This window comes from Anopheles arabiensis, chromosome 3, assembly GCF_016920715.1.
Source record: "Anopheles arabiensis isolate DONGOLA chromosome 3, AaraD3, whole genome shotgun sequence".
In the NCBI taxonomy this organism is placed as follows: Eukaryota; Metazoa; Arthropoda; class Insecta; order Diptera; family Culicidae; genus Anopheles; species Anopheles arabiensis.
The window spans coordinates 33,959,389-33,977,502 of NC_053518.1; the positions used below are offsets into that span (position 1 = coordinate 33,959,389).

Below are 18,114 nucleotides of genomic sequence, written 5' to 3' on the forward strand. Positions count from 1 at the left end.
CACAGCAAAAGGATTTATTTTCAATTTTTCACCCACACCTGGCCACTCCTGGCTGGAGTTGCCGCGGCCGCGAAAGTGTCTGCATTCATTTACGGGCTTATAAATAAATAGAAAACTTTCCCGCATCCGCGCGTGGCGCTCGGCGCCCGGGATATGATGGCGCACCTGTGGCGCTCCTGACGGGCGTTCGTTCATTCGGCCCTGTCCCAGGGGGTGGTGTAGATTTTCCCGACGCATCTGCTTTTTTTTGTTTTTGTTTTATTTCTCCTTTTTTACCAACCTGGCTCTGCATTGGGTTTGCTACTGCTACACTGCTGCTGCATTAATCAAGCAAAGATGGCGCCAATCTAAAGACAAGAGCGCGAGCGCTACAGAACGCGGCCGGAAACGTGGCGCAAACGTTTTCGCTTAATTGTAATAACCTGTCATAATCATGCCAAATGGGGTGCAAGGGTGTTGCTGCTGCTGCTGCGGGGCTGTTGCAATCGGTTCTGAAGCAGGGGAAATAAATTGTGGCAGTAATGAAGATTGAATTATGAAGAGTGTCTTTCCGTACGGTGTGTCCTTCGAGGTTGAAGGTGTCCTATTCGTTCTATAATTCATTAGGTAAGATATGGTGCTATTTTTTATGCAGAGAGTGGCTCTTTTTTACTGAAATGAATGTTTCCTTGTTACAGGAAATGGATTCCTTGACACTTCCATTGTCTACTTCTTACCTTCATTTTGTCTGCGACACTTTGAACACATTGAAGATTGCAATGCTTTTCCACGGAAATCGATACTATTGTTGGTGTAGCCGCACATACACACCAAAGCGATAGATTTGGAAGTGCGGCAAGATTTTTTCAGTTCACGTCCACAGAAACTTTGTGCAGGCGTACACAGAGTCCCGCACACCCGGGACTGTTGTGAATCGAATCTTCCGAAATCTATCCTTCTTTGAAAGGAAAAAAAAAACAACCAACCGGGACGATGTAATTTCGAATTTCAATAAGCCAGCTTTCCCGAAGCCGGATACGAATTGTGTATTGTGTGTTTCGGGCTGGGGGTGCGGGCTTTGTTTCATTGTTAGTTGCTTTCGTTTGCTTTTCCTTCCCTTACCGTCTTCCTCCCCTTTCAACCGGCTGTGTGCTACACAAGACACAACTACACAACCGAAGCAAACAGCCAGCCAAGGGAGCCAAGGCTACCCCTCGTGAGACAACACATAGTGATTATTTCCTATCGTGAGAAAGGGATTTGCCTTAAAACTTTCCTCCTGTCGGAAATCTGTCCAAAGAAATCGCACCCGCCCTGGGGGCGCAGGTCGCGGGTCCAGCGGGCAGCTCGGTGTCGCACTTATCTTTCTAGCTGAGATGGCCCACTCAGACACTCAGAGGTTGGCGCTAGCCTGAGGGCGGGCAGACAAACGTTCGCGTGCTCAGCGACGGGGGAAATTCGGAAAGCGATTTGCCGTTATAAAGTGTAGACGAAATAATCCGGGACGCAAAGTTTTTATCTTACTTTGTTCGGCGAAAGTCCGTCGCTATGATTGGTGGGTGTATGTGTGTGTGTGTGTGTGTATGTCGCCTTAGCTCGGCTCGAAGAAAAAAGGACCGGACTAGTCGGAAAACCCCAGGATCCGAGAACGATTACTACTGACTGTGGCGTGGTGAGTAAGTTCGTATTGATAAGTATCGTTTCTGGCGTGAGTCTAATTAAGATTATCGGACGTTTGGGTGTTTGTCCGTCTGCTGCGAGGAATTAGCGGCTAAGAGGAATGACTGACGTTACCAGACTTTATCAACGTCTTGAAGATCGGATGAAAGAAGGACCAATAAAGTACGATTGAACTATTGTCCTACTGTGGAAAAGCTCAATTTTATTTCATTTTCAAGGGTCTTAAATGCGTTTAATGATTTACAAGAGCGTTTTTTATACAAGAAACCTAAGTTTGATGCTTTTTGTTCTCAACTAATCAAGAAATAAATGAAATTCCCTTTTCGAGCTGATTTTCTTGAACTTGTTTTGCATGCAATATTGCACTAAAGGTTATACAACTACTCGAAAGGTGACGAAAACTGTTGCATGCAAGCCAGCGCACAACATTGTACGCTACATTGCTCGAGCTCCACTGTGAGTCGAACTAATGGAAAGAATATCTTGAACATATTTATTTATTATTAAGTCTTTGAAAAAAAATAGAAAAAAATCATTATTTTTGCATAATACAAATTTCCGGATTATTTTTTCAGGACGATTGGAGCTCAACTAAATTGTATTTCTTAGCAGTGTTTACAGTTTTCACAAAAATGTTTTAGCTTTAAAATGTATAAAATATTCCTATTTCATAGTAAGAAAACTGGAAATACCAAACCTGGGGTAAAATATCAAACGATTCAGTTGATCAGATTACTTAAATATTCCTAATTGAAATAACTTTACACATTCTGTCCGGGGTTCATGGTGGTAGTTGGTATGTAAGCTATCCGCTCTTAACCGTTAAGAGCATTTCAAAAGCTTTCTCCATTGTAATTGGAAAAGGAAAAAAAGGAATTAAAGTCCAATTGTATTTAGCTAAAGCGAGATTTTAGATTCCTTTAGTTTACAATTCTGCATAAAAATAATTGATTGATGATGATGATGGCTAAAGAAGATGTACTACATTTTGTTAACCTTTCCGCCAGTTTGCTATAAAAATAGCACACTTTACACAATGTCTTGTTCCTTGAGATAAAACTCAACCAGCAACAAATGGTGAAACACGACGAGTACAGCAGCAAACAGACACTTCTACACAAAACACAAGATATCATCGGTCAAACCTCTACCGACCCTATCTGCTCTGCATTTGCTCGCTTTCTTCACACCAGTCCCCTCCAGCAAAGAACTCAGCAAAAAACATTCAAATAGACCTCTTCCAAATAAGGACTAATGGACTTTCACAAAGGGGGAGCGGCGCAAAAGCGCAGTGGCTCGTTTCAACACGCACTGATTAATGTCGTTTTCCGCGGGGGCAACGACAACAAAAAAAACATGCTGCCCACCCCCAGCTTGCAGTGTAATGAGGGAAGCAAAAGAGCGATACAGAGAGACACATCGAAAAAGGACAACAACAACAAAAAACGGGAGCTTCCGCACCAGACAGCAAGGCAACGAGCACATTCCATTCCACACACCGTTTGTTGCTCTCTGTGTGTGATAATTGGTTAATCTTTGATTTCCGCATAAAGGTCCCAAATCCCAAATCCTGCCCCCCTCCCCCCCTTCAGGTCGTATTTCATTCATAAGTGTGGTGAGGTACGCCGAAGCCATTCAGTACCAGTTGGACACCATGGTGGCACGTAGTTCACAAGCAAACGCCAAAACCGTACGGGAATCCAACTCGATGCGATTCGATCCGGTTAAATCTTATTACGTGAATTATCTCAATCTAATAGTAATAACCATAATTTGGACGCTGCTTGAAACTTTCTAGCCCACACCGGAACGAGCCCGGACGACAATTGGACAACCGGTGAGGGCCGAGATTCCGGTACATTCCGGGGGAAAATTTAAGCGTAACAGAAGCGCGCGCTACCGTACCTAAATGCGTAATTTCCAAACGCAACCAGTTCAAAATGTCATTCATTATTGTAAGCATCGTCCCAAACGGTGGTGGTGGTGGGTGCGGGTCAAGCGTGTCGCTCAGTTCTTATTTCCCACCGCACAACTAAGAGGTGCCCGTTCCGTTCCGTTCGGATGACGGATGAAGATATCGCGCCCGCGCGATAGACATCTTTTGGAAGGAGCGAGTTGGAAGACGCTCGTAGAAGAGCGCACATCGCACAGTTGGGTATGAATTGTAATGGATGAGCACGCCGGAGACCATTACGGGACAATTTTGCCATTATTTCGAGCAACGATGATGATGACGATGGTGTGTTGGGATGGGCCGTTTGCAACAATTCCACACCCACCAGCGGGGATTCCAGCGTTTTTTGGGGGAAGAATGTGGCAACAAGGGAAGATTGGTTTGCGCAGTAGAACAGATTATTATTACAAACTCATACGAGCAGCTTACACATCTCTCTCTGCGCGTGTGTTTTGGTGGTGGTGCTTATCTTAAATTATATGTTGCGACCACAGTGCGCTGCTTCCAGTGCCCGCCCGGCACACTAATCCCGGGATGGATTGTTTCGATGGCTAATTAAAAACTTGTTTACATCGCCACATTCCACTAGCGGCACACTCACGTGTGTGTGTGTGTGTGTTGCGAAATTCCACCCGGTGCGCATGAATCCCGCCGAGAGCGACCCGCTGTCATTTTGCCACTTCTACTCTCTCTCAAAAGGTAAACGATAAGCAAAATAAAAAAAACTACATCAAACTACAAGAGTTTAGCTCCGATGGGGCAAGAAGAGCAAGCTTTTGGTGCATCAAACACCAAACACAACAATCTTTCCGGCTGCAAACGCCCAAGAAGGAAACAGCAAACAACAACAAAAAACCGGGAAGGTTCTCCCTTTGGCTGCACGGAACAAGTTCGGAGCGATGCGGAGAGCATGCATAAAGCGACCCAAAAGCCTGAGCTCTACCAACTAAACCGAAACCGGTGGCAGAAGCAAGAGAGGCAGCAGGTCGCTCGGGTGCAAAAATGTGACACCATGTAATTATTTCTGCCTCTGCTGGGCTCTTCGTTGTATGCGCCGCACCGTGTGTGTGTGTGTGTGTGTGTGTGTCGACCGCCGTCCGGTCCATCTGTCCCGGTTCTGCGCTCTGCCACTGCTCTGGATTCCCGTTACCGCCGCACGTTTGACGTTAGAAAACGAAAGACTGCGCGCAAGCGACGAAGCTTCAAATGTCAGCCAAAAAATTGGAACACCAAAAAGGAGAGCACCCAACAGCAATGTGTGCAGCGTGCGAGAGGGCGTAGAAAGAATTTCCCCTACTGGATTTATGACCATAAGTTTTGGACTGATAGTAGCGGCACAATGCGTTGAGCGAGCTATTTGTTGCCAATTATTTTGGCAACAAACAGACGCGTTTCGCGCCTATGTCGCCCGCCGTATAGAGAACACTATGGAAACTTTACCTTTTGCAACGGCAGACGTGTGGACGTGACGTGCCATTTGCAGTTCCACAAACCCGCCTGCTTGTGCGTATGGCTTTTAGAACCGCACTGCAGAAACGATGCGAAAACAGTAATCAACGATCGCTTAACTGTGCGGTTTCCTTTCGTGCCGGCTTCAAAACTGTGTGCCCACTGGTAATGGTGGCGTGGTAGTGATGCGGAAAAACGGAGACTAATTATCGCGCCGGAGGGGGAGGGTGGGCATCCGCGACCGAAGATCCAGACACAGACAGCCCTACCCCCTTCTAGGTGAAATAATTGATTGACAATTTCCTGTCGCCCAGGCCCCGGTTCACTCCTGGAAAAGCCCTGGGAGAATCTCTAATTTGCTCGATTCGTGTGCGTTGCGCGCTACCTGTTCGATCGGCCGATCGATCGATCGGACCTTTGCTGAAGCTGATTCCATATTACACGACTGGTCGCGCTACCGCTTCTACGCTCGATCGATCGGGCATCATTATTTCCAATTATAGTTCCCGAACGAAATGAAGTCACTGTCACTCTCCGCGGATCGATTCCTGCACACGCACGCGCTTGGGCCTGAGGAGAAGATTTGCCTACGAGCGTACTTTGCGCTTGGAAACGGGTTCGGTGCCATGGCCGCCATGTCCAGCAAATCGGAGAGCGCGTCTCGGGGCGGTAAATCATGACCCGCAGCCCAGCGTGCGAAAAGGAACCGGAAAGAGCTTTTATTTCTTGCATGAGAATATGCGCGCGACCAGCGGTCTGCACGCCGGAACACACGTCACTCTGCGCTAAACTGCCGAGCATAAAGAGACAAGTGGTTCTGTGTGAGTTTGCTGTCGTTCTTCTGTCCCATCTTTTCTGGAGCATACAAATTGAGGAAGTGCTTGATAGCAACGATCAATGCAAAATTCCCCTTCCCAGTGTCATATCTTCACGATCACGGGTGTCTCCCGTTGCTTCAAAGGCAAAGGCAGCCGCCAGAACCTAGCGGGCGCGTGAAAACTTGCGCCGGAATCGGGATCGAGAAGAGATCGTGTGACATGTTGGCCGTGGAAAAACCGTGCGATCGTGCTGCAATCGAATGGGAAAGTAAGCCCTCCAGTGGTCGCTATTCTTTCCCGCGTTTCGTTAGCACCCAAAGGTCGCTGGTGTCAGTTAGAGCCTGGCTGTCGTCAAAAGGGTGTGAAAGATGAGGTGAAGAAAGTGTGAACTCGCCTGCCCAGTGTGTTGAGCGAGGCACACACAGACACACATTGCACGATATGATCGTGCAAAACCACCAGCCCCGAAACAACATTAATCATCGCAAACACATGACAGTGACGGTGAGGTCGTAGGGTGCAAGTTTTGCGCTGTTGTCGCATGGTTGTTGTTACCAGTTCGAATACCATTTTGAGTGACGATTGGGAAAAAGGTGCGTTTGAGCTCTGGCTGACCTCTCGGCCGTTGTTATGAGTGTTTGGTGGTGCTCGGAGCGGATTCGGAGCGGCTGAATCCGCTACGCCATGGGCAAAGATTAAGACATCAAGCGATAATTTATCATGTTGACAAAAGAAAAGAAAGAAAAAAAACCTACACCTGATTAGGAATTATTCCAGTACGGTTTAAGAAACCGTCATCTTGATGTACAGTAATGTGATGTTTTTAGAGCAACCAATGAGGTACCAGCCTTGACCTCTTGCCACACCTACAGGATCAAGTTATTGGAAAGCATGCAAAATCGATCGGAAAAGAAACAGAATTAAAGCAACAACAACAAAACAACGGATGTAATTTATCATTTCCCAGTACGACACGTGGCTTGCGTGTGCTGGCGGGCGTAAAGGATGCAAGGAATTTGTCAAATTCAGGTCAATTTATGCGCGACCAAACCTGGCCGTGTGCAAACTTGTCCGCTAGACAAGAGTGCGTGCCTGGTCGTGCGCAAACTGCAGGTGGGAAAATCTGGTCGCGTCCGGTGAACGGGATGCAGTTGCCGCTGCTGGTGTGTTGTGGGGTGTGTGGTGAGAACGACACTTTTTGTCTGCAGGGAAAAAGTAAACAAAAAGCACCATGGGAAAAGCTGGTGACTGCACGTCTCGAGCCATAACGTGCTGCTCCACTGTTGCGGGGCGCATAAATGACACGGGACTGTAAGCTGATCCGGTGGGCAGCCAGGCGCAGCACCCGTCGATCGAACGTCGTCGTCGTTGTCGTAGAAGTGCTAGTCTGTGAATTGAATCGTTTTTTTTTTTTTGTCTACGTGTTTACTGTCGTACTTCTCTGCAGTACTTCACGTCTTAGGACTAAACGCGGCTGGTCCAGGTGAAAGGATCTCTATCGGACCGTGGGCAGAGGTGGGAAATGAAACGGCAAACAGCAGGAGAGGACATACACATTACAAAACATTTACGAGCGTATCGATTATTAAAAATAATAAATTTAATAGAACTATCTACGATCGGTTCGCGGATTCCTCGGGGCAAATGGGCAACTGCTGGGCACTTTTGTGTTTTGTGGTGATACTCGCACACACACATAGAGACACACACAAAAAAGCGCACAGTTCCCGTGGCAACGGCTCGCACCGTTGGGTGGAGGTGCGCGAAATTTATGATTGTAAATAGACAGGTGGGTGTCCACCAGCAGCAGCAGCAGCAGCAGGCCGGGACTGCGCAGTGTATGGGACTTTGCACAGATCGCGTACGTACGACCTGCACCACTCTGTGCACCCGGAGATGAAACGGCCCCGATAAGACAATATGAGAAGTGTTTTCACATCACTTTGAATCTGTCAAAGCGTTGTCTGCTGCGTATGCTCCGGTTGGTTGGAGATGGTCGGTTAACAAATCGTGACGCGCACGGGTAATTACTGTCTCGGTTTGCTTGCCCGTTGCAACCGTTTAGTGCAGCGATAGGCGAGCTCAGATAACGGGCTCTGCTTGATGGGGGTGAACGATTGGCCAGGCAGCTAGCACAGTGGGAGAAGGACCGAAGGGTGTTGCTTTCACGCAGGGGTTTGCGATGATTTAATTTTATTGCTGCTAGGAGCTCTACAACCTCGCTCGCGGAGCCTCGGGGAGGGATATTGAATTCGCTGAGTTGTCGAACGGATTAGAGGTCGTTATTTACGGGATCGTAAGGGTTGGTGGGTGGTTGTGGGTGCTGAAGCGAACAGTGGTGATGTGGATTGTGGTTCGGTTGTGTGATTGTAGTATAGGAAGTATTTTACTACAGGACTATTGAGTAGCACGATGAACCGATGAATGTTGTTAAAATCAATTTCATAAATTTCACAACGTGTTCTCTATCAATAGAATGCTTCATATCATTGCAATTATAACTCAAAAAATGGCCCTTGGTTTCTTAACATGTTAGTTTTATTCGATTTAGAGCTCCAATTGCAATTGATCTATTGAACGTTATTAGAATTGGTTTTTATTTTACAATCTTTACTAACAATTGTTGAAAGGGTGTCCTCAAATCAGTCTTCAATACGTAATTTGTTCTCTTTTACCGTACCGTACCGTACCTTTTACCTCAAATACCGTACTGCTTCGAATTACGGACACTTAAGACATTTTTGGCATTAAATGTTTTGTTACTAATTCAATTTTAATCGGTCAAACCTCTGTATTACTCACTTTACTAGAGCAAACTATCTACTTTGGAGAAGAAAAAAAGCTTTCCAGTAATTTTACTCGAAACATTGCCAAATATCATAAAACGGCGACGATATTTTGATTCATATTCCGGACAGTTTCGAGCTCATGTTTACGGACGATTTGAAATTACGGACGATTTGATTCGAATTCCGTACCGCCTTCAAATTCCTTTAATAACCTTCAAAATTACACACACACACTACACCTTTTTAGTTTTCAACTTGTTTTAATGTATGGACCCTTGATTCTGGGTGTCAAAGTCCTCCTAGATCGACAGAACAACGGTCTTACAAACAACGGGGTTTAGATGTTGTTTTTCTCTTGTACTCGTAGATGAATAGAACTGAAGAACTGCTACGCGAATTGACGGTCTTTGCCGCAAGGCCGTCAATGCATTTGTCACATACATTTTCAAATATCATTGTTTTCTTGTTATTATCGTTGTGTAAAAACATATTTTTATGCAAAAAATTGCAATTCATTTCGGTTGTCTGGAATTTAAACCAAGATAAAAAATCTTGCTTCGAATATCCGGATTAAATACGTGATTTAATGAAATTCAGAGCACAATATGATAAAACACTGTTGTTTTCATGTTGATAAATACTTCCACAATGGATTGTGATTAATTTCATTGCACGTAGACACGATTAATAGCAATTATTGAATGCGGCATCAGGGCCTACTAGGGGTCAGGCACATTTTTAATTTATTCTAGTACATCTTGGTAATTATTAAAAAAGTAAAAAGCGATATGACCAGGGACTGGATGTGAAGATATTCAATAAAAATATGCCAAATGTTCGGAATTTGAAGCTGTCCGTAATTTGAAGCATAACGGTAGTAGTCACATTATTACGATTGTTTTGATAGCTCGAAACTCGTTTACGTTGGTTACCAATTCTGGAACAGCTTATTCCATATGTTTTAATGAATCCTGTCAATTTCGAACTTTGATGGCAACAATTATTTACTATCACTCAAAATAAAGTGCGTTGGAAGCAACGCTTTATGCTTGGACGTTTTATTTATTCTTGGACTTGATAAGCTTCTAGGGCCAAACCTTTATTCTAATAATTGTACACATTCAACGAGTAAGCTACAATAACTCATCTGGAACTTGCATGATTAGTACCAAATGGTTAAGCATTTTCTCATTTTAACAATAAAGCTTTCCTCCATAATCGTCGCTCTAACCTCCAACACACCCTGGATCCTTTTCAACAAAATCCATTTCTCATATCGTTAATACACAAAAAACACATGTTTTCTTTATTTTTGGGACGAAAACAACACACATTAACATAACCGTGCCGGGCACAATTATCCTCACGATTGCCCTTTAACAACACCCAAACCCACAATAACAAAAAAAAGTTGCCCTACCCCGTCTTCCTCCTGTGCAGCAGTAAGTATGTAAAGCGATCGTTCCATGGGCGACAATCATTAATCACCTTCATTATGTGGAAGTGATTGGGATTTGAATAATTAGGTTCACGCCACTCGAGCACGAGTTGCTGTTGCTTTTTTTCGGCTAGAAAAGGCGATTTGTGTGTAGTATACAACCTCCCACCAGTAACAACAACATTTTGTGACCACCGATTCGTGCCACAATGGAAGACACCTTCCCCCCGACACCGAAGGGGCGGAAAATGTTTCGGGAGTTTTGCGCTAATCGCTTCTAATTGATTTATGGTTCACACCAACTTGCCACTAAATGGTAATTTTCATCAATTTCTTTGGACTGATCGGTTCAGAGGGGGGAGGGTAAGGGAGGGATGGTCACGCTTCCCGATCGTGCCCTGTGTGTGTGTGTGTGTGTGTGTGTGTGTGTGTGTGTGTGTGTGTGTGTGTGTGTGTGTGTGTGTGTGTGTGTGTGTGTGTGTGTGTGTGTGTGTGTGTGTGTGTGTGTGTGTGTGTGTGTGTGTGTGTGTGTGTGTGTGTGTGTGTGTGTGTGTGTGTGTGTGTGTGTGTGTGTGTGTGTGTGTGTGTGTGTGTGTGTGTGTGTGTGTGTGGCGCACTGTGTGTAGAAGCACTCGAGAGGTGTTTCTCCAAAAAAACTCCCTGTCGCTGTCTAAACTGTAGGCTGTAGGGAAATTAAGGGAAGCGAGTGTCAGTGTGTGCGGTTTTTTTGTTGTTGTTGTTCGTTCTCCATCTACGCCAGCATCAAATCCCGAAAAAGATCATTAAACGATGTGATTAGTGGTTACTTTGGAACGTGTACGTGCGTGCGCTCCAAAAACGGGTGACCGCACTACTATCGCCCGAGAAAGTTTTATCGTTTGCTCCTCCTGGGCAGGACGGACGATATAAGACCGTTCCCCCCCAATGCTGGGCCAAAAATGAGGGCAAAGTGGCATGCGTCACTGTGAAATGGCGGCGACACAGGGTAGGATTCAAGAAAAAAGTAATGTTCACCACAACCACCACGACCAACGGGCGGCGAAAGGTGGCTGGAAGCTGTAGGTGCAGGTGTTTTGTCTATCATTAGCTCAGGTTTTAGCAGAAGCTGACCGTCCGGTTTCGTTTCGTCGGTCGTGCTTCCTATGTTTGAGAAAAAAAGAAGGTGAATCTAAACCTTCCTCTAAAGTGAGCCCAATAGATAGCACGTGCTCGTAAAAAACGACCGCGACGTCAGACAGCTCCAACCATGGATACGGCGTCATGATACCGCTCTGACCTCATGCTCTTTGAGGTCCATCTACCACCCAACAGGGGAAGTAACCAACGGTGGTGCTCGCAAAGAAGCAACATAACAAAAAAAACTCTCCACCAACTACCACCGCGGTAAGCGGAGAAACTCCAAAAGGGAAAGATAATCATCATTAGACATTGATACATTCGTAATGAGAGTGTCCGTGCGCGCGCGCGCGTGTGTGTCGCTGTTGCCTGTGTATGATCTCCGCGTCCGCCAAAACCACGCCGGCCGGGGGGATCATTCAAATGACGCGTGGACGGCGGCGGGTCGGATCGTTTGGCGCTTTGACGAATACATCGACGACGGCACCGTGATGATGGATGCCTGTAATTTCTGGGATGCCGTTGGTTTTGAGCTATTAATTAGCCGGCCAGGAGTGGTCCACCGGAGTTCTGTGGCCTAGATCGGCGTCAATTTCTAGGCACACCACTTGCCAGAACCAGAACATCATCCTACGGGGACACTCGGTGTCAGTAAGGTCGGTAAATTGATTGATAAGCATCGCACCTTTTAGCGCAAGTGCATCAAAAGCGTTTTCCCGTTCGTGATGCTTGTTAGGCTGCAGCAATGCCAGTTCACCCGGTTTGAAGGGCTGAAGATCAATTCCAGGGGCGAATGGAAGATAGATGCTTTATAGCATCGCGCAAGGCATCACCTCGCTTAATGGCCCCCCTCGTCGACGACAATCGACATTGGAACAAAAAATGGGGGGAACGCGGACGGGAAGATCTAGCTAGCGCGCAATGATTCGATGCGCTGAATTGCATCTCGCGTCCCGGGCAGCAGGGAACGAATGGGATCGAACTTCCGTGGAAGCAATCCAACAAAGAAAACAATCAATCCCGTTGGAACGGATTTCGTATTCGATTCGTGTCCGATCGGGAATCAATCTCCGACCAGCCTAGGCCGGGCTGCTTTTCCGAGCAGGAGCAGCCGATTCGTTCCATTCGGGGGTCTTGGAAAATCTTGTGCTCTTGTGGCAGCGTGCCACAATGTGTACCATAATTTGCACGCCGGATTTTACACGATAGAGCGAGGGGGTGAGGGGAGAGAGCACACGCCCCGGGGGTAGTGTCAGCTGGTCAATGAACCGCTACCGCAAGCGTACCGAGCCGTGAGCTCTCTAGAACGCGTGCGCGGGCATCATTGCCTCACGGGGGCACGTGATCTTCTGGGCAGCCTATTCAAGCCACACTGGCCGATCCCCGTGGAAGGAATCAATTACTGACGCGAATACGTCAAAGTCCGAAAGCCCAACGGCCCGTGCCAAAGTGGAGCATAGCATGGGGAGAGCATCACGAACACAGCGCCGACCGTGCCTAGAGGAAGTTGGGTGTAGATTTTCATTATCCAATGACCGATGCGATCGAGTAATTCGATTTCACAGCCGATTCCGGCACAGACCGAGGCGTGTGCCGAAAACCGAAATCAATCTCCAGCAGTACCAGCAGCACCAGAAGGAAGCAGCAGAAGGTTACAATTTAAAGATTATACCCGGTGTGGTGGAGGTTCTATCCCGGTTTAATGTCAAACTCGCCCGAGGAAGACACGTGTACGACTCGTGCCCCTCGGTGAAGGCGAAGCAATGCCACGGTAGAAAAGCTCTTCCATTAACCTTTGCCTTTGGTGCGGCGCGATGCTTTCTTTCAAGGTTTTTACTTTGCTCTTCTTCCGCCGTTTTTGCCCCTTTTCCGCCGCATCACTGGACGTCGGACGGTCGCGGTGGATCTACCCGCGCAGCAGTTATTTATGTCTGCCGTAATTAAACACACTGTAATTGGCTGTTGGGTGTCACAACGGACGCATCCCGCCGGTCGTCTGGCAAGCGCGCGGTGGCATGCCGGTATGTTGCGGGAGGGCTCGCTATTTTGTTGAGCCGGAGCGACAATGATGATGCTGTAGCTGCTGGTTGTACCGTGCTCTGCTTTATCTCTGCCCATTGCCAACCTTAAACCCCCTCGCACAGATAACCTCCGGAGGAAGAGTGTCCAGCCCCTGGAGATTGTCCGCTCCAACAGCAGCGGCAAACGGAAGATTATACATGTTTTAATTGCCCCACATTAAAATGCACGCAACTGCTGTGGTACGGTCTGCCGGCGACCGGGACCTAAAGGTAGCTTAGCCGCCTCACCTTCAGCTCCCGTTGTTGTACGGTTAATGATAGGAGATGTTCTGTTTGACGAAAAATACCATTGTCATAGCGCAAGCGACAGTAGCGGATTTCGAGCGGATCGCGCTCGGTCGAGAGCTGTTCCAAGATGAGGTAGTTGCTACCACCCTTGCTACTGCCTGCAGCATTCTTAGAACCGGGCCCACAGTGGACATTCGAGATCTGTCCACCAGAGGGGGAATGTTTTGTAAGTGGAGATGTTTATATTTTGCCATATCACCCCGAGGGGTTGTTTTGTTCTGGAGGATAAAGCGAGTGTTTAATGATATGTGACAGTTTTGTTATTACCTGCTGATGGATCAGCTGCTTCGTGGTAGATTTATTGTGCAGCACTTGGAGTGCTCTGATGGAGTTGTCTTCGCGTGGGCACTGGGCATTGTAATTTGAATGTATCTCAGATGTGGTGAATATCTCATTCCAGTTACACCGTTTTCGAACTCAAATAAATAATATTAAGCAGCTTTTGAACATTTTCAATTATGAGTAAACCTTTTTTCGGCCAACTGAAATGTTGATGCCTTTCTGAACATTACTCATTCGCAACAAAACATTTGCTTTCCTCCAATATTAACCTACGTTGGTAAACTAAGTATCAGTCCTGTTCATCTCAAACCCAGGTAGCATTTTTGTTAAACGCATGTTTTACAAACGCGGTAGACACTCCGAAAAAAACACCGTAATGGTGTAAATTCAGAGCTATGTTGACTATGGGGCCCTTTTCGTTTACATTGTATAGCAGTTTTCGAGCAGCTATCTAAGTGGGTATGATGTATAGGTAAGCTTATCCCAAAGTGTATGTATTTAGAAGACTGATTTCTATCGCTTCTGCTTCTGAATGAAGATTTTAAGAGTGTTTTGAGTATTCTTCAAGCCTCCAGAAAGCTCGTTGGAGCAAAATACCCACCCTATCAAAAAGTGACGTTCAAATTTGATTATAAAAAACATACTATGAGACCACCTGGACTACCCTACCAGCATTAAACGGCTTTGAAGGCATTCAGAAGACATTTAAGGCCTTAGTCGCCTTAGAAGTCGAATAAAGATTCCAACCGAAACTTTCACGGCTGTAACGGGTTCTCTTCGAAATCTTTCAACTTTTTGATTCAACGAGAACAGATAACTTGCCGCCATCTTAGCTTATTTATATACTGGTTTTGCATCCTTACTAATGTAACTGCCAAATAGAGCAGTGACAACGATTTTGGTTCCGAACCCAGATTTTTATGATCGATTTTTTTATGATCTTTTTTCTGTGTTTATTCTTCACTTCGATTCTAGATTCCACTACCTGATTTCTTTAGTGCTCCTTGCGATAAATGAAAACTCCACCTTGTTTTGCCAGTTTATGGAACAGGTACTCGAATCTTATTCTAGCTTTGATGTTATAATAATCTAGACTGAAAATCGCAGGCTAGTTTTGTGTGCGGTTTTGTTTGGAGTGTTCACATGATTTCAGCCTCCAACTCCATACAAAAAAACTGACTGGAATCGTGAAGGGCCCCTATATCAGACTCCATTTCAGATTTTGATAGCTGTCTCGAGCATAATTTTGGAATTAGTTATCAATATTCAGCAAATGTCAAAAGAAGATGTCAGAAGTAGATTTAAAATAGGATCTACCGTTCCAAGCCCTTTATAGACACATCCAATGTTGCTCCATATTAAAATCAACACTTCGTCCAATCGAAGACTTAAGCACGATCCTGTAAGATCTTTCTGATGAAATTAAGCTCCAAGATTTTCGGTGATCTCAAAGCATATCTTGAACTCAGCAACGAACTGTACAAAAGTGATCCCTTTGCACCTTTAATTCTCACACCTTTGTCACGTCCGCACGTGTTCTTAAACTCCATGATCCATTTTTCATCATTAGTCCCTCACCACGGTTGACATTTGTTTCCATAACCGCTCAAAGTTAAGGGTAAATTGTTCCTCCGTTGCTATCCAAACAATCGTTCACCCCAAAATCCCACCCAATCCTCCAAAAAGGTCATTGCCCCGCTGTTTGTGCCGGAATCGTATGGATGCTGGATGTTCTGCACCTTCTTCCATCATCATTTCGCTGCGTCATAAAATCGGATTAGGTCGCCGATCGGTAAGTAATTTAAGCCGTTCCTGTCGCTCCCATTTTTCTCTCCATCCTCGCTCGATCGCAGTAGGGGTGTACACCCTTCGCTTCGACATACACAGACCCACTTCGCACAGGAAGCGGAGCGACCCCGTTGAATCTAGAAGCCCTTGGCTGGCTTATAACGTGTAATGGGGTGAAATATTGTGACGCCCCAAAGAGCGAGGTTCGCACACAGGCCCGGGGCCTCTTGAGCGCGAACGCCCTGCGCCCGCAAAAACCAAACAAATCTAATCGAGCGCTGAAGCACCGAATCAAAGTGGTTCAACAGTGACGCTCCGGATACGGTTGACCGGTGCTGCCGAGAGAACGGCAGAACCCGGATTATGTGGCCGCGTGACTTCAATTTCCCCTAGGTCACAACCACAAATGTAGAGCTGCCACACCAATTCTCTACCCTTGGCCCTCGTAGCGATTACTTGGCTGGCAGGTTGATCGCCCCCTCTAGAACGGTTGAAAAAATAAACAAACGTCCTTCTTCTTTTCTTTCCCCATTTTCTTCCCTTCCCCAGAACGGACGCGAAGCCACTTGAGATCATCGGTAATGAGATCTCGGCACGACCCGGTCACGGCAGTTGCGCGGCGCTCCAGATCGTTACGACGATTCCGAACAATATGAGTCCGTTGGCCCCACGGTGGAGTCCGGCACGGTTTGCGGTGAGTGTTATTTTGTAAGAAAAACATTATGATTACATTGTTTGCTGCTTGATTGGAAACCGAGCTCACTGGTGGATGTGTACCAGCATCAGGGGATTGTTTTTTTCGGGACGCTTTTCTGCCCTCTGCTTTTCCGCTCTGGCCCACTCGACTAAGCTCACCCTCTCGAGCCGAGCCTTTCGGGTGCCACGGCAGAGAGCCATACTCAAACATGCATAGAAAAGGTGGCGACGCTTTTTGTGATCCCCAACCAGCTCAAACACATCTTCCCGCACTGACCACATCCACCGTTTCGGGATGGAATGGAAGTGTAATTTAATCACTTTTTTTCGGTAAACCTTCTCCTTCTCTTCATCTTCAATCAAATCGATCAATGTCGAATAAAGTGAATCGGATCCCAAACCAAACACGCGGGGCACACCGAATCGAGAAATTTGTTCCGCGAAACTCTTGTAAATCACAAACCACCAGCATCACCATCAGCGTCGGTGGGCCGCGTTTTGCCGCGTGCCGGAGGCAAATACCCGTCCCCCTTGTGCCTTCATAATCACCTTCATCCTCTCGAGCGGCATCCTTTTTGGACGGTGTTTTAAATAAAAAGGGTGGCAGAGAGAAAATTGAAGAGCGTTTGCACCCTCGAAGCACGAATCAGATGGATGTAAAGGAAAATTCAATCCCTCGAACCGTGATCCATCGATAGCGCGAACGGTGCTGTAAAACAATATGCGCAACTGTTTCAGAAAACAAACACGTTTACGCAAGAAAACAAAGTAAAAAAAACGAACCATACGCGGGCACACGCACCCAAAGAAGCGTGGAATTGAAATCAGAGCAAACATAAAAGGTGTGGAAAAACGGCGCACGATCACATGCGTAAAGATCGCGTCCCTTCACACCATATGGATGTCTTTTGATCGGACGGAAGAGGAAAGCACATACAAATACATACACAATACTTTCCACAGAGAACGTCCGGTACTCGGGGTAAGGGTGCCGATTTGTCGCGGACCTTTCGGGGGTGTGGACGAAGCAATTGTACTTGAATGTAATGAGCGATGACGTTCAAAGGCGTGCGTACCGACTGACCGACACCCTTTTGGATCGCTGTGCCGCGGCACGTCGATTTTGCGCAAACAATTTGACACCCTTTTCCTACCTCTACCCCTACTGAGCAGCTGAAGCCTTTGAAGTGAGACGAACAGAATTGGTGGTGTTTGATCGATCACAGGGACCCATCACCGGTTGAGTGGCGATTGGCGGGTGGTTTTGATGTGATCTTCGGTACCGATTCCTCAGCAAACGAGCGCGCTGCTCAGGTTCAAGTGGTTCTTCGAATGTAGTGACGATCGTGCGAACATTCCATTGCGATTTGTGAACGATTTATGAGTTCTATAGTAACGATCCAAAAGGGTTCGTGTTCTGTTGTAGCGTTGAAGTTCTTTGCGAAATCGTCATTAGAAATTGAGCTAAAAATAATTCCAAAAATTACATTCTGAGGGTTCGTGTTCTGCAGCAGCATTGAAGTTGTTTGCCAATTCGTCATCGAAAATTGAAACAAACATAGTATAATTATTTCGCTACACTGTCAGGTGCTTGCTAACGAGAAAGAAAGCTTCTTTGTTATTGCCACGAAACGATCATTGCTGTCAAACGCATGATGAAAGACTAATCAATTATCTTACTTGTATTTTTTTGGTTTGCTACCACAAACAATTTAAGCGCTTCATCAACCCCGCTCCACTCTTCATTAGAGACAGC

General features: G+C 46.3%; 1 long non-coding RNA gene across 1 annotated transcript in view; it reads left to right on the forward strand.

The window, feature by feature from the left end:
• Positions 1–17,761, forward strand: part of LOC120902694 — an 81,183-nt gene extending 63,422 nt beyond the window's left edge. Inside the window, exons 4-5 of the long non-coding RNA XR_005739465.1 lie at positions 16,212–16,356; positions 16,743–17,761. This is a non-coding gene — a long non-coding RNA (uncharacterized LOC120902694). The remainder of the gene's footprint in view (positions 1–16,211; positions 16,357–16,742) is intronic.
• Positions 17,762–18,114: the final 353 nt, after the last annotated feature.